Source organism: Panthera leo, chromosome B3, assembly GCF_018350215.1.
Source record: "Panthera leo isolate Ple1 chromosome B3, P.leo_Ple1_pat1.1, whole genome shotgun sequence".
Classification (NCBI taxonomy): domain Eukaryota; kingdom Metazoa; phylum Chordata; class Mammalia; order Carnivora; family Felidae; genus Panthera; species Panthera leo.
The window spans coordinates 103,426,930-103,444,168 of NC_056684.1; the positions used below are offsets into that span (position 1 = coordinate 103,426,930).

At 47.1% G+C, this 17,239-nt stretch overlaps 1 long non-coding RNA gene across 1 annotated transcript; it reads left to right on the forward strand.

The window, feature by feature from the left end:
- Positions 1-7,062: 7,062 nt before the first annotated feature.
- LOC122222749 lies at positions 7,063-16,515 on the forward strand. Its single transcript, XR_006203845.1, has 3 exons — positions 7,063-7,202; positions 8,959-9,124; positions 15,905-16,515. It is a non-coding gene; the product is annotated as an uncharacterized LOC122222749 (long non-coding RNA).
- The last annotated feature ends 724 nt before the right edge of the window (positions 16,516-17,239 follow it).

Consider the following 17,239-nt stretch of genomic DNA (forward strand, 5'->3'; position numbering starts at 1 on the left):
ATACCCTTCTATAACAAGGAAGCTCTCTGTTAAAATTGGAAGCTACGGCTCTTGCCTTCCACTCCAGAACCTTAACATCACTGTCATCTTCAGGAAGCCACCATGGTCAGGAGGTCCTTGCCCCTGCTACAGCCAGAACCACCCAAGTGCCCTCTGGAAATCATGCCAGCAAGTGGCCATCCCACCACTGCTTTCGACACTTGCAAAGCTAGTGATCAGACACAGGGGAGCTAAATGTGCCTGACTGTGCTTGCCAGAGAAGTGCAGAAACGAGGGCTATCTCTTCCTCCTGCCTCCCAAATCCCATGGAGTGCATCTGAATGGCTGAGCTGTGCTCACATCTGGAACTCCAGCTGCAAGGGCCTCTGGGAAATGACAACTGCATTCTCACTGCATTTCTACAGTACAGAAGGCATTCTAGAAGGTAGTTGGAGTAAGTGTTGAACGTTAATACATTGGATTTGCTACAGTCCCGACAAGTACAGAGGTGAAAGCGTACTTTTATTTGAAGAAGCTTATTTACAAACTACACACAAGAACAAATAGCTTCTTTTCTTCAATAAAAATAATGTGCATTCAGAAATGGACAAATCAGTAATGCAGGATTTTTCCAGTAAGAATTTATAGGTACTGAGGTTAACACAAAAAGGGCAGGGGAGGGTGGGAATTATTTTATTTCCTCTGTCCTAGCAATAGAGGAATTAGCAAAGATCAATGTGTTGTGTCTACTTTCTGCGATGGTAATCAGTACATAACTAGAACACGGAGCGGAAGGGCAAGAGGCAGCTGATTTTACCCACTAATGACATGGAAGCAGGTGGGAAGTTTCCTGCTGTGAAGACTAGAAGTAAGAGAAGGAACAGCCACATCATTAATGGAATGGGTTAAAGATGTAAAGTCACGGCCACCTGCAGGAATTGGGTCTGCACACAGGAGCAATAGAATGAACATACTTCGAGAAAGATCAGACGGCCTGCCCATAGGCAAGAAGCACAAAACAGACCCCAGAGCATCGTCCACTCGGCATTGTCACTTGAGAAGCCATGTTAGGACAACATGGGTGTGAGTGGAAGTCCATCCTTGGGACGCTGCTGGAAAGCAGAGTAGGAAGCGCCCCTCGAGTGTCAGAACTGGGACAACATACAGGAAAGGAACAGCTTAAAAAAAAAGAATTTCTGGGAACTCAAAATCAAGTGACCAAGAAACTACAATAGATACACAATCCCAAGGCTTTCAGAAGCTGGAAGGCCACTTATAAAGAAAAGCATAACCTGCAATGGAATGAAAGAGACCAAGGGTTGCAGAAGAGACAGGAAGTAGATAAGACCAGAAAGACCCGGGAAAACCTCACAAAGCTTCATGCAATTTGAGATGGACGGTCACAAGTCCACCTGAGAATTAGAGCCTGAACAGTCAGCTGAGTCTGAATGGCCGCACAGAGTGTGGTTCCCTGATGTCACCAATATAAAGTGCAGGGGCGCCTGGGTGAGCCAGTCTGTTGAGTATCAAACTCTGGATTTTGCCTCAGGTCATGATCCCAGGGTCATAGGATTGAGCCCTGCATTAGGCTCCACGCTGAAATATGGAGCCTGCTTGAGATTCTTTCTCCCTCCCTCCCTCCCTCCCTCCCTCTCTCTCTCTCTCTCTCTCTTTCCCTCTTTCTCTCTCTCTCCCTACCCCTGCTCATGCACACACTCTCTCTCTAAAATCAAAAAAGGGGTGCCTGGGTGGCTCAGTCAGTTAAGTGACTGATTCTTTTTTTTTAATATGAAATTTATTGTCAAATTGGTTTCCATACAACACCCAGTGCTCATCCCAACAGGTGCCCTCCTCCATGCCCATCACCCACTTTCCCCTCCCTCCCACCGCCTCATCAACCTTCAGTTTATTCTCAGTTTTTAAGAGTCTCTTATGGTTTGCCTCCTTCCCTCTCTCATGCCAGTCAGAGTGGCCAAAATGAACAAATCAGGAGACTATAGATGCTGGAGAGGATGTGGAGAAACGGGAACCCTCTTGCACTGTTGGTGGGAATGCAAACTGGTGCAGCCACTCTGGAAAACAGTGTGGAGGTTCCTCAAAAAATTAAAAATACATCTACCCTATGGCCCAGCAATAGCACTGCTGGGAATTTACCCGAAGGATACAGGAGTGCTGATGCATAGGGGCACTTGTACCCCAATGTTTATAGCAGCACTCTCAACAATAGCCAAATTATGGAAGCAGCCTAAATGTCCATCAACTGATGAATGGATAAAGAAATTGTGGTTTATATACACAATGGAGTACTATGTGGCAATGAGAAAGAATGAAATATGGCCTTTTGTAGCAACGTGGATGGAACTGGAGAGTGTGATGCTAAGTGAAATAAGCCATACAGAGAAAGACAGATACCATATGGTTTCACTCCTATGTGGATCCTGAGAAACTTAACAGAAGACCATGGGGGAGGAGAAGGGGGAAAAAAAAGAAAAGTGACTGATTCTTGATTTCAGCTCAGGTCATGATCCCAGGGTCGTAGGATCGAGCCAAGCCCCATGTCAAGCTCCGCGCTGGGTGTGGTGCCTGCGTAAGATTCTCTATCTCTCCCTGTCTCTGCCCCTTCCCTGCCTGTGCTTTCTCTCTCAAAATAAATAAAGAAACATTAAAAAAATGAAAACAAATAAAAAATAAGTAAATAAAGTGCAATTGCGTTGTGCCTGGAGGGGAAGCAAGATCAACTGCTCTGAAGCTTTGAGTTACTTGTGACCTTCAGCGTAGACATAAACTGTTTTAATGATTCCATTAATTTACTTATTTAACCAGGTTTTTTAAATGTTTATTTATTTCTGAGAGAGTGCAAGCTGGCGAGGGGCCAAGAGAGGGAGACAGAGGATCTGAGGCAGGCTCTGCGCTGACAGCAGCCAGCCCGCTGTGGGGCTCGAACTCACCAACCATGAGATCATGACCTGAGCCGAAGTTGGACCCTCAACCGACTGAGCCACCCAGGTGCTTCTAACAGGTTTTTCTGAAGTATCTACTATATGTCAGGTAATATGAAAAACATAGATATAGTACGTTAGGGGGTTTATAACTTCGTGAGGGCCAAAGATAAGTAAAGAAACAATTGCATTATAGTAAGGGTGGCATAGAGGATTATGTAGAACACTTAGCCCCCTCACCTGTACGTGGGAGGATGCCAGGGAGGGCTGCCTGGGGAGGAGGCCAGGCTTCGGGGATGGGAGGAGAATTAGCCGGACAGATGAGGGGAGGGGGCCAGCACGTCGGGAGGGAGACTACCGCAGGAAGCAGGAAATGGCGAGTACGAAGCCTTGGAGGGGAGAGAGGGAATGGCACATTTAAGGGACGCAGACGGTGGAGGTGCAGAATTGGAGGCAGACGTGGCAAGAAATGAAGCTGTGGGCCAAAATGGACCAGCTCGTAAGGGGTCTTAAGAGCCACATTAAAGAGTTTGGATTGTATCTTGAAGGCAAGGGGACACTGTGGGAAGTGTTTCCAACTGGGGCGTGATGCCCTGTGAATTTAGAGTGATGAGGGCAGTGGCACTGGAGGGAATCGCCTGGGAGCAGAGGCAGGGCCGGAGGAAGAGGACTGCAGGTGACTGCGGTCACAGCGAGGTGCTGGTGTGGCCTGAGCTGGGTGGCGGTGGGCATGAAGGAAACGGGCATACCCTGGAGAACCGCAAGCCTGCCAACAATCCTCGGAAGCTTGGTCTCTTACAGTCAACACAACCAGCTGCTTTCTCTCCTCTCACCTCCGGCCCCCTTCCCTCACCTCTTAGCTGTCTCCTATGTCGCTGAGAAAATAGAAGCCATTAGAAAGGATTTCTCTGCCCCTCACCATCACACCCACCTGCGTCTGTGCCCATCTTCCCCTTCTCCACTCCCGAGGCCTCCTCCCATCACAAGCCAACACCCATGACAGCCTGAAATCCTGGGCTGGCCACCTTCTCAAGGACTCTGCTCCTTTAAGCATCTTCTCTTCTGCATCACTGGTGTCTCATTCTCTCTCTGTCTCTGTCTCTCTCTCTCCTCCTTCCATGATCCGGCTCTGTCTCTCTCTCCAAGCTCCCTCCTCTGAGTCCTTTCACATTTCAGCCTGCCTGGCCCCAAATGGTCCAAGCCCTTTCCTACCTGAGGGCCTGTGTGAAAACTGCTCCATCTGCCTGAAAAAGATCTTGCCATTTGTACCGGGCGGAAGAGTGGCTCCCAAATGATCATGTCCACCCAGAACCTCAGAATGTGACCTTCTTTGGAAATAGGGTCTCTGTAAATGTGACTAAGATGACATCATACTGGATTAAGGCGTCCAATGACTAAATCCAATGACTGGTATCCTTATAAGAAGAGGAGAAGTCACACAAAGATAGACACAGAGGAAAGAAGGCGATGAGAAGATGGGAGGCAGAAATTGTGCCAACAACCACAGCAGCTAGGAGGAGATGAGGGAAAATTCTTCTCTAGAGACTTCAGAGGGAGCATGGCCCAGCTGATATCTTGATTTCTGACTTCTAGCCTCCAGAACTGTAAGAATACCGTTCTCTTGTTTTCAGACACCCAGTTTGTGGTCATTTGCTATGGCAGCACTAGGCATAGGGCTGACTTTTTTCTTTATTGAAACTAGTTCTCTCAATTTTTTTCTTCGTTGAAACTAACTCATTTTCTCTATAGCCCTTGCCATGAGAGGCAGTCATATATTTATTGGCTCATTTTTGTTTTTATCGTCTCTTTCCCACATTAAATTCTAAGGGGCAAGAGGGCAGGGATCGTATCTGTTCGTTCACCTCTCTAATACTGGTCTGAAACCAGCTCTGTGTTCAGTAATATTTGGTGAATGAGTGAAACAATGAATGAAAGAATGAATGAGGTATATTTAGACTGTAGAATGGACTGGATTGGTGACTGGCTGGATAAGAGGGGAAGGGGCAGGGATTCCAGGTTTTGGCTGGAGTCAGGGATTCGGGTGCCCTTCACTGGTCTGCAGAACACAGGGAAAGAGCAAGCTTGGGGAAAATAATGAGTTCAGTTTTGGAGTTTTGAGTCTGAGGTGCCTCTAAGGGCACTCAAAAATAGAAACCAACTAGTATCCCCATTTCTGCCTGCCCAACCCCCACCCACCCCTGTTTATTTGTAATACAGCAGCCAGGGTGAGCCTCTATTTTTAAAAAAATTTTTTTAAAGTTTAGAGAGAGAGCATGTGAGTGGGGAAGAGAGGCAGAGGGAGAGAGAGAGAGAGAGGGAGAGGATCTTAAGCAGGCTCCACACTCAGTGCAGAGGCCGCTGTGGGCTCGATCCCATGACCTGGGATCATGACCTGAGCTGAAATCATGAGTCAGACACTCAACCGACTGAGTCACCCAGTCGCCCCAGGGTGAGTCTTTAAAAACATGGGCAGATGGCATACCTCCTCTGTTCATCGCCTTCCAGTGGCTCTAACATAGTATTTATTTTGCTTCTTTATTTATTGTCTGACTTCCCCTACTCTAGTAAAATAGATGCTCCATGAGGGCAGGGCTTTTTGTCGGGTTTTTTTTCACTACTGTCCAGCACCTACAACAGTGTCTGGCAGATAGGAGTCTTCAGTCAGATGTTTGTTGAATAAAGGAATGAGATTCCATTAGGAATCTGGATTCACGAGTCTGGCACTCAGGAGTGAGTTCTGGGCTGAAGATGAGGATTGGAGGCCACGGACAGATAGAGGGCGCACGAAGCCGCCTCCGGAGTGCCTGTGATCTCCCACTTGCAGGGCGGAGAGTAGCAGAAGAAGAGGAGCCCCAGGGAACATAAAAGAAAAGCAGAGAAAGTGGTGCCCTGGAAGGAGACTGGGAGGCAGCAGTCCGTGTGGCATCAGACGACCAAGGCGGGCGAGCCCGGCAGGGAGGAAGTGGTCCATGGTCAAGTACGACTGAGAGGAAGCAGTCCAAGGACAGCAGCTTCACGAGAGGGTAGAGGCACCCACCCAGTTTCAGTGTGGAGGGGTGGGGCAGGGGGGTTGAGCAGCTGGTACGGACAGGTCTCCAGGAAATCAGGCTGAGAAGGAGAAACAGGCCGATTCCTGGAGGAGGGCCAGGCGTCAATGTAATGATTGGACAGAACAGGGCCGGCTTCAGGGCTGAGGAGAAGGAGCTAGCAAAGAGAACTTTGTGGACACAGCTGAGAGACTGCGGTGCCTGACGTGGCAGGGAGAACAGGTAAAGAAAGTGGAGGAGGGGTGGCCTGGAGATGAGCGGCAGCTCACGACAGCAAGGATGCGGTTCTTTCTTACATATCTGTAACTAGATTGGAGTTCTGCCAGTCTAGGTTGGGTACAGCTGGCCTCGGTTCCGGGCCGTTCAAAGTATCTCATTTCTCTGGGCCCAGCAGAGTGTGTTCCTCTCGTGGCAATGGCAGAAGCCAACAGAGAAAGCCCAACCCACAAGCACGTTTCTGGCCTTTGCTGCCATCCCATTTGCTAACATCCCACAGGTGAAAGCAAGTCACTTGGCCAAGCTCCAAGTCAAGAGGGGAGGCGGGGACGCTCTGCCCTCATGAGGCCACGGCAAGGCTGGGAATGGGTATTTCTGCTATAGGGGTGGGGAGCAGGTGAAGAATGGAGGCAATAATGCAGCCTACCAGAGGACGCTAGCGTCACCATCTTGATTATCCTCACCTCATCCAAGCTGTATGTGGTACGATTTGCTGTAGCTCCCAACCAGCCTCCCCACCTCCGAGTGATCCTGCAAGACACCAGACTCAGCCTCCTCACATGACATTGTCATGATGTCCCTCCTCTTTCCAAGCCCTGCCGGTAAGATGAAGCCCAAAGTCCTCAGCCAGGTATCCAGGGGCTCCAAACCCAACGTGTGCAGGGTGTTCCCATCTCTCTCCAGGATGGACTCTCCACTCTGGAGTCTAATTCTACTCCTTCTCCTCAACCCTCCCTTTCTCAACCGCTTCATCACTTACCTAACGTACCCCCCCACCCCCCACCCCGGTGAAGCTTCCATGTCTTCTTCCCAAACCCGTTTCTGAACTCCTACAATTAAACTTAAATACAGTGACTTGAATTATGAATATTTTGTTTACGTATTTACTGAACAAACGGTGTTTTCTTACAGCACCCACTTGTCACACAACTAACGTGGGGTTGACCCGTTATGGCTGGGCGCTTAGTGGAAACCTGGCAGTCTTGCCCCTGAGGAGTTTCCAGCTGAGGACTAGAAACAGGTGGGTCAACGGGTCAATTGCAGTGCGAGAAATGCTACCCTTGGGGTGAGCCTGGGCTGCCATGGAGTCTGTGTGAGAGCACCGTCACAGATTTAAAGGAAATGGAAGGCTTTCCAGAGGAGGGCAAGATCCGGATGATAAGGGGCTCACCAAGCCTGAGAAAGGTTATGGTGTCTCAAGCAGGGAGAACAGCATGGGCAAAGGCATGGAGACTTGAAGGAATGTGGTGTGTTTGGGGAATAAGTAGGTCTGTGTACCTCACAAATAGGAGTGAGGGCTGAGTAACAGGGAGAAAACGTGGAATGGTAGGTTGAGGCCATCTACTGAAGGCTCTTCTGTTCCACCCTCAGGAATCTGAACTTTAATAGGGGAGGTTAGGGGCTGCATGAGGGCAGAGAAACATATGGGGAGTGGAAGGGCCTCCCCTTTACGTCTGTTCTCAGGGCCACCCGAGGTAGTATCTGGCCCCCTTGATGACAACCAGGTGCTAAATGTATAGTGAGAGCCCTGTGCCCTCCTACAGCCCGCTTCCCCCTTTAGGATGTCTCAGCCCAGACCTGAAGGGGGGTCTTGGAGATGGCGTAGCACTTCCCCATTCGCAGACAGCCCCTGGATTCTCTGTCCTAACCACCTCCCAGGGTACTGAACAGAGACTCCCCAGCTGCTGTAGGGCTGCAAGGCCCTCTTTACCCCTCCCCTGCCAGGCGGGGCGTGCAGTAGCCTCTGAGGCCCTGTTAACTTAGAACTGATGACGGTTTGTGAGTTCTAGCCCCACATTGGGCTTTCTGCTGTCAGCGCAGAGCCTGCTCTGGATCCCCTGTCTCCCTCTTTCTCTGCCCCTCCCCCACATGTGCTCTCTCTCTCTCTCTTAAAAATAGATAATAAACATTTAAAAAATATGTCAAGCTCTTTCCTTCCTAAAAAAAAAAAAAAAAAAAAAAAAAAAAGAATTGATCTTCACTTTCTCCCTAATTCGGAAGCACTCTTTTCTCTCTAAACTGAAGTTTGCTTCCTTATATGTTGGTCATGAGCACATTGGGTGAATCCATTACTCCTCTTCTGATAGTACTTTCCATGTTTTACCAAACTCATGGCCTCCCCCAGTCTTCTCCGGGTTAGACACAACTAATCTCTTCACACCCCTCGCCCAAAAATGTAGTCTCTGCAGGTTCATACCACCCATCATCGTGGTGACCTCTGGGGCCATGGGGTTAAAAGGCAGTGTTCCTCTTGAAAGGCCGGCTTCCAGAAGTGGGTTCAAAGCCACAGGTGTAAGCTGAGCAGCACAAAGCCTGAGCGGGCGGTGAATTGGCCCCTCCCTTTGCCGACTGCTGCATCAGATCAGCAACCCTCAACTGAACCCACTGAGCCACAGGCAATACCACTACCTCATTCTTATTTAAATAGCAGAGAGCCAGTTTCCGGTCCAAAATAATGCACTTATTTTATGCAACTCTTTCAAAGTTTCCTAATTTAGAAAACTGGGAGGTATCTTGGCACCATATAACGAAAATGGATGAGGTTTGGAGCCCAGTAGAATTTGAATCCAGACTTTGGCACCTATTAATTTTGTGACCTTAGGCAAGTGATGACTTCCAATGAGCCTCCGTTTTCTCATCTCTAAAGTGGAAATATTGATAACTACCTCTACAGGATTGTGTGAATGTTAAATTACATAATACAATAACAAGTGCTTAGTAAATGTTAGCCTCCGTCCCTTGGCCTTTTCTACTCACTGAGCCTTTGCTTCTTCAAGGGTGGCTCTGAGACACAGGGAATGTGCCCCATCATGGGCATGAGGAGACTGGGATTCTGGTCCTGACTCCTTCATCATAGCATGAGAGCTGTGAATTCCGTTCAACACTATCCTTGGGGCTAATGCGCACATCAGATACAGTGCAGGTAAAAGTGTCTTTAAAAAGGTAAGTACTTAATAAATATTAGAAAATAAAATATTATTGGGGCCCCTGGGTGGCTCAGTTGGTTGAGTGTCTGACTTCGGCTCAGGTCATAATCTCGCTGTTTGGGAGTTCCAGTCCCACAGCGGGCTCAGCACAGAGACTGCTTCAGATTCTCTGCTCGCCCCCCTGTGCCCCTCCCCCGCTTGCACGTGTGTGTGTGTGTGTGTGTGTGTGTGTGTGTGTGTCCCCGCATGCTCTCTCCCTCTCTCTCTCTCTCTCTCAAAAATAAACATTTAAAAAAAATAAAAGAAAATATTATTAATTTTATTTGGTCAGCAGGTATTTAAAGGGCACCTGTTGTGGGCCAGACACTATACTAGGCAGAGACAATGCAATAGTGCGAAAACTAACAACGCCCTCCCCTGCCACACTAAGGTTTTGAGGAGACTGGGTCCAGCGGTCCAGTGCCTCCGTTTATTCATGGGGTTGGAGAATCTTTTCAATCCTTCTCTTTATGGACAGACCCTAGTAGACTTCAGCTTGGCTTTTCAGGCAGACCAGCCTCCATTCTGAAACGAACTCCCTATCAGGCTACTTTCTGGGCTCTGATGAAGCCAGCAGCAGATGTTATGAATTCTGTTCTTCGAAAGACCCAAGTTTGAATAGCAACTCCGCCATTTTCTAGCAACCTTACCCAAATTCCTGAATTTCCCGGAGCATCACTTCCTACCCTGTAGAATGAGCACACTACTCACATGGGACTATTCGCATGGGCAAGTATCAAGGAGCCCAGGTGCTGAATTATGTAGCAAAACTTTGTTTAGCTTTGTAAGAAATTGCCAAACTGTCCTCCAAAGCGGCTATACCAGTTTGCATTCTCACCAGTAATGAATGAGAGTTTCTGTTGCTCCACATTCTTGCCAGCATTTCATGTTGTCAGTGGTTAGCTATTCTAATAGGTGTGTACGGTAGCTCGTTTTTTATGTTTTATTATTTTTTTTAACATTTATTTTTGAGAGAGGTGGGGGGAGAGAGACAGAGTGTGAGCAGAGGAGGGGCAGAGAGAGAGGCAGAAACAGAATCTCAAATAGGCTCCAGGCTCTGAGCTGTCAGCAGAGAGCCCGATGCGGGGCTCAAACCCGCAAACCACAAGATCATGACCTGAGCCGAAGTCAGATGCTTAACGGACTGAACCACCCAGGTGCCCCAGTGGTAGCTTGTTTATTCTGTGATGGCATATGATGTTGATCATCTTTTCATATGTGTGTTGGCCATCTGCACACCTTCTTTGGTGAGGTGTCTGTTCAGAACTTTTGCCCATTTTTTAGGCAAACTAGATGTTTTTCTATTGTTGAGTTTTAAGTGTTTTTTTATGTATTTTGGATACAAATCCTTTACCAGATATGTATTTTGCAAATTTATCCCAGTCTATTTAACAATGTGTTTTGTGGAGAAGTTTTAACTTTAATGAAGTTTAACTTATTAATTTTTTCTTTCATAATCACACTTTTGGTGTTGTATCTAAAAAGTCATCACCCAGGGGCGCCTGAGTGGCTCAGTCCGTTGAGCGTCCGACTTCAGCTCAGGTCATGATCTCGCAATTCGTGGGTTCGAGCCCCACATCGGGTTCTGTGCTGATGGTTCAGAGCCTGAAGCCTCTCTCTCTGCCCCTCCCCCACTCACTCTCTGTCTCTCTGTCTCCAAAATAAATAAACATTAAAAAATTTTTTTTAAAAAGTCATCACCCAACCCAAGGTCACCTAGATTGTCTCCTATGTTATCTTCTAAAAGTTCCATAGTTTTGCATTTTACACTTAGGACAGTGATCTATTTTCAGTTAATTTTTGTGAATGACATAAAGCTGTGTCTAGATCCATTCTTTCTTTTTTTCCACGTGGATATCTATTTGTTCCAGCACCATTTATTGAAAAGACTGTCCTGTGTTTTGCTTCTGCTCCTTTGTCAAAGATCAGTTGACTATATTTGTATGAGTCTATTTCTGTGGGTCCATTCTGTTCCATTGATTTATTTGCCTAGCCTCATGCCAATACCACCCCATCTCAATCTACTATAGCTTTATGGTAAATGTGGAAGTCAGGTAGTATTAGTCCTCCAACTTCATTCTTCAATACTGTGTTGGCTCTTCTGGGTCTTTTGCCTTTCATATAAACTTTATAATAAATCTGTTAGTATTCACAAAATCACTTGCTGGGATTTTGATTGGGATTGCATTAAGTCTATAGATGAAGTTGGGAAGAACTGACAACTTAACAATATTGAGTCTTCCTATCCATGAGCATGGGATAGCTCTCTATTGAAAAATCAAATTGTATTTGATTTCTTGTACCAGAGTGGTTTTAGTTTCTTTCTTATAGATCTTGTATATATTTGTTAAATGTCTACCTAAATAGTTCAATTTTGTGTGCTAGTGCAAAGAGTGTTAACATTATATTGTACATGATAGAAAGTGAAAGAATTTGCTAAGGAGGAGAGTGATATCATACATTTATGTTTAAGAAGATTGTTCCAAGAGTATGGAAGACAGATTCGATTTGAGTAAAATGAAGGTAGGAAAACCAGTTAGGAGGATTTTTTTTTTTTTTTTAATGTGTATGAGTGGAATAAAGACCTAAACTGAGGAAGTGGCAGAAGATATGGGGAATGGTTAGTCCAACTCAAGAAATAAGGTAAATAGTAAGGATCTTCTTTTCTGAAGGAAGCCAAGCAGACAGACCTTCCAACAGCCTTGTTTACTATTCACCTACACTAATCTTGATATGCCAGGGAAGTAACATTGAAAGACCAAAATGGCAATGTTAACTACCTGCCTCAGCATCCATTTATCCCCTGCCTCTTTTCCTGCCCCAAACAATCCCAATTTTGTTCAAGTATCCTGCTTTCCCACCTGACCGAGTACTACAAGGAAAGCCAACCCTAGCCCAAACTCCAGGGGTGGCCTGATTGGTCTAAGGGTGACCTCACCTGCCTCACCAGGACTGGGTCAGAAATGGGCACATGGGCCAACTCTGGCCAATGAGACAAAAGAGAGAGTCTGCTGAATGGGGTGGGTACGGGGGCTGGAAAAAATGTCCTCCATCCTAAGCAAAAGTCCCGAGAAGAAATAGTCTCCTGACTTGTTCTGAAGGTTGTCCTATCTCTGTGGCTCCCAGAACTTGAATAGCCATATTGCTATCAGCCCAAAGATGGAGCCAACAGTGAAGACAGTGTAGCATAGAGAGAGCATCGCTGAGCTGCCAAATCAAGGAAACCACCTCTCTTCATTGTTTAAGGCAGTTTGAGGTGGGATTTCTGACAGTTACATCTGAAAGCAGCCCAGCTGTTACAACTGCCCTTATTCAGCAACTAAGCTAAAGGAAGCTTGCCTGCTATCCATCCGCCCCTCTGAGGATACTGAGTTTTTTGTTAGTTATACCTAACTGAAAGGTTAGGTCATACCCTGGGAGTAAGACCTTGCCTGCTTGTTTATTGCTCTGTCCCCCACATTGGAACGTGACATTTAGTAGGTTTTTAAGAAATATCAAGTGAATCAGTAAGTGCATGAAATACTCAGGAGCCAAAATTTGAATGACATTTGTCTAGCTATTTCCTCCCACCGAGATTTATCATTATTGAGTCGTGATTGAGTCGTAAGGCCTCTGACAAGTGCCAAAGATTATAGCAAGAAATAGCTGTATCAGAATTGCCTGTGCATTTACTGTATGAAAAGATTATCAAACACACGCTATGATGCTTTTAGAGTTCCTATACAAAGTCTCCTAAAATAGACTTAATGCCAGAAAAAAAAGGCATACCTCCTTCGTTCCAGTAGGTTGTATGGATTATCTAATTGGGTATCCTTTTTTTGCCCTGGCTGCCAGGAAGCTCAGTACCTAATCTGAAGCTAAATCACAGTAACTCTATTACAGTTGACAGTCAATGCTTGCTTCTTTCTCCTTTCTATGGAAAAAAAGCTTTGCTTTTCTAATTTTAGTTGAATGAACTTATTGTGTTTGCCTTTATTGTAAGTTGCTTCAAATCCTTTTCAAAGAGAGGTGTGTATAAAAAAAAAAAAAAATTAACAGCTCAATTCTAAAAAGCCATGCAGAGCCCGAGTTGGCACCACTTGCTCTTTGTAATAGCCTGGGAGGGCCCCCAAAGTAGCCTAGTGCTTTATCTTTACAAACACATGTCAGCCAGAGCAGCGGTGCTCACCAGAGATCTCGGGAGACAAGGGCAAAAATCACCCGTCATTTTCTACTGAATGGGTGTCTGGAGGACCATTCAGGCTCCTAGCGGCTGGATTTGGTGGGGCGGATTAACGTGGAGAGCCCTTGGAAAATCAGCATCCACCCTGCCTGCACTAGCTATTGTTCCAGAGGTGAGTTGTTCTGTCTAGTTTGGAAGATAGAATCTCTCTCCTGCCTGGTCCCCAGCCCTGCTGGCTTTGTTCGCTCAGGGTCCTGTGCCCTTTCCCCTACCTCTGGGCCACAGGCCTCTCCAGCCAGCCCTCCGTGCCAACTGGCAGAGGGTGCTCTTGTATAGCAGATCTGACTCCCTCCCCACGAATGAGCTCCTGGTGCCTTCCTGTTCCAGCCAGACTGCCTCCACCAGCTGGGGGCCCTGAAACGCTCACTTGGGGCAAACTGGCCTAGATCGTGCCCCAAAACCACTGCCCAGCCGGCCTCAGTCCCCTTCAAGCTTGTGTGCCTCTCTCTGCACCCCAGATTCCCCGCAGGTAGAACAGAATGAGGCTGTTTATGGGGGACAGAGTTTGGTTTGCTGATATCATATGTGAGTGTTGGCGGGGGTGGCGGAGGGGTGGAGGGGTGGGGGGAAAGAGAGAGGAAGCGCGCATGCGCAAAGGCACACTGCCCTCTCCGAGCTCTGCAATAATAGATTTCATGATTTAATTGGAAATTTAGTAAATCTGCTAAAACATTTAGTGGTTTAAATTTTTCCTGTTCTGCAAAGAAACAAAGGCTTCTGGTTTACCCTGTGTCTTTCAACAACTTTAATTTCATTTGTAAATTGCGGATGGAAGTAGCATTTCCACTCGATTGCATACTGGGCATTAAGAAGACAAAAACCTTCATTGTTTGCAGCCCTTGGGGTTTTTTTTCAGACATTAAGCTGTAGGTGGCATTCTTTATACTTGACATCAGAGCACTTTTGTCAGGCGTTTAGTTGACAGGATTTACTGCCAGCCCATCCTAGGTGTGGGAAGCAGAGAAAACAAGAAAATACTTCGTTCAGGTGGGCAGAGAGAGGAGTGCACAGGCCCATCAACCCGATTCGGGAACCGCTGCTTTTCAAACTGTGTAATTAAAGATCTTTAGAGTTCTTCGAAGGGAATTAATTAGTAGAGAAAGGCGGTTTTGTTTACAGTCTTCATCATCAACATAATCAAAAGCCAGCCTAGATACTGGTGGCAAATTGGACTGGATTCTTCAAAGCCAAGGGTGCTTCGTGCAGAGCTTGTTTTCAGAGGTCTGTTCCATCCGTGCATGCGTTAACTTGCCCTTGGGCGGAGGGGAAAAGAGAGGGGGAGCAGCGCACTGGGGAGGGGAAGGGGAGAGGTACTCTGTATAGTCAAAACATCGGTGGCCCGAGTGGAGTTCCCATCACCAATACCCACCTGTGTGCGGTGTGTTGGCAGGTTGGGATTAGTCTTTAGGCTCACCTGTCCAGATGGTTTGTCCACGGGTGACTGTGTTTTCAGGCCCAGACCAGTGCACCTGGGAAGCCCTAAAGAAACCATCTGGTAATGGTAAAGAAACCAGTATACTGGCCTGGTGATATCAGAATACCTGGAATACTTCATAATAAATGCAGATGGCTGGGTTCCACTCAGACCTACTGACCCAGAGCCTCCTGGGGTGGGACTCAGGAATCTATGTTATTAAGTCACTACCCAGGTGCTTCTGTTATGCAGCCAGGTTTGATGTGCAGAAGGACTGGTCTAAGCCATTAGGTGGTCTTTTAGTGAAAGGGCATGAGCATGAAGAGGGGAGAAGGGCAGGGGGACCCAGGAAGATTACCCTGGGCCAGAAAAGGCCCATCACAGGGTGTTAGACCCATGGCCTCTGAATATAGACTGAAGCTTGTGGGAAGCAGGGTCACTCTTGGCAAAGTGCAAACAAACCCTCACCTTGAATGATCATCCTGTAAACTCAGCTTGAGCAATGGAGGCCATTTCCCAAGCCAAGAGAGACTGTAGGGCAGCTACAGCCCTATCGTTCCCCTTCCCTCCCAAATCTCAGTTCATGGTGCCATGGAGTGTTTGCAAGGAACAGCAGACTGAAGGGAGGGGCGGAGTTGGTCAAACGATTATCCAACTTGTGAGAAGTGGGTCTCAGTCGGAACTGGGTTTTATAGGCCCAGTTTTACCAGATGACCTTGGTGGTAATATTCCAGACTCTATCTTGCCCAAGCATGAGAAGAGTTCAGAGACGTCTCCCTCAGCTGTCCCAGATTGTGTCTTTACTCTGCAATCCATACGTACCATTTAACCCTCAGAGGACATCTAGGCCTCGCCTTTTACTTTAGTTTCATTTTCAATGGGAAGTTTATATTGTAGGGGTGCCTGGCTGGCTCATTTGGAAGAGCATGTGACTCTTGATCTCCGGGTCGTTGAGTTCAAGCCTCATTTTCTTTAAAAAAAGTTTATGTTGTAAAAGTATGTGTATATGTGTGTGTGTGTATATATATATATATATATATATATATTTTTTTTTTTTTTTTAAATGAGTAGTGGTGTTCAGAGTGAGGAGTGAAAGCTCTCTATGTAATCTTACCCTTCAGAGATAATCCCTTGTTTTCAAGATGTGGACACTACTGTTGGGAGAGGTGAAACCAATGATTCTGTGGCAGAGCAAGGACAGGGGTCCGTGATCCCTCTGTCCAATGCTCTTTCCACCTACTCCTCTTCGAAGGATGCCTCTACCAGCACCCCAGGTCCTCAGAAACTTTTTGATGCCATCGATAAGGAGGTGACTGACTCATTCCTCACGCATCAGTAAAGGTGATCGCACACTTTTCTGGAAGCCTGAAGCCATGCCTCCAAACTCGATTCTTCCGGATTGTAGGAAACACACCCCGTGGCTGATTCGTCCTCCACTCCTCTGGCTTTGCATCCATCAGTCTTTCTTCACAAGGCTTCACTTTTCAGAACCAGGTTCCCAGAGGTTATAGATTCGCAACAAAGAAAGGAGAACTGAGCATTCTCGGTAAGGTTGGGTCGGCTGGGGTCTTGTAAGCAGATCAGCCGTGGCCATCTTGGAAAATGCCCCAGGGAGAGAGCAAACAGGAGAAGCAGGCAGTGCTAGGGTCCCCTCGCAGAGCCCACAATGCTGTGCTCTAAGAGTTCCCCTAAAGGCCTTTTCACTTTGTCCCGGTATTCCTGGGGATGGAAGCCTGCCTGTGGTTGTCATATCCTTCTCCCACCACCATCTGGCAATGGGGTAGGGAGGGGGTGGGGTGTAGAATTACATATCCTCAGCTCCCCCGTAACAGGGGCGGGAGGGGAGGGGTGGGCATCCAGAAGCAGTGTGGTTATCTTGAGCGGCTTTCAACAACAGTAGCAAAGTGAAGTTTATGCCTCAGGATGTGTTTGTTTTCTTCAGTAGGGCCCCACGGACAGTCATGCTCGGCCCAGTTGTCCATATGTGCAGAGGTATCACAGGACAATAACAACTTTCATGACATAACCTGTCAGTTACGAAGCATCAAGCAGGTGCCGGCCACCAGGCTAGGTGCTTTACACAAATCATCTCATCTGATCTACTCTAGCAGAGGGCTCTGTTACCGTCTCCATTTAGAGATGAAGCAGTGGAGAGTCAGAGAGACTAGCTGCCCAGAGAGTCAGGTTTCCAACCCAAGTTGATTTCGTTGCAAAGGCTGACAATGTACAAAATGAAAATGCAGGCCCGATGTCAAATCTTAGCCCATGCCTTCCACAGCCTGAGACAAAGCTGAGGGAAGAAGACAAGGTCAACTCAAGTGAGGACTGGCTTCCCCACCCCCCCCCCCCCTTATGCCAACAAGTGGCCGCTGAGCAAGGCTGCCCTCTTGTTGTCGTGGGTGGAACTTTGGGGGACACCGTGTTACCTGAACACAGGATAACTACACGTTCCCCTG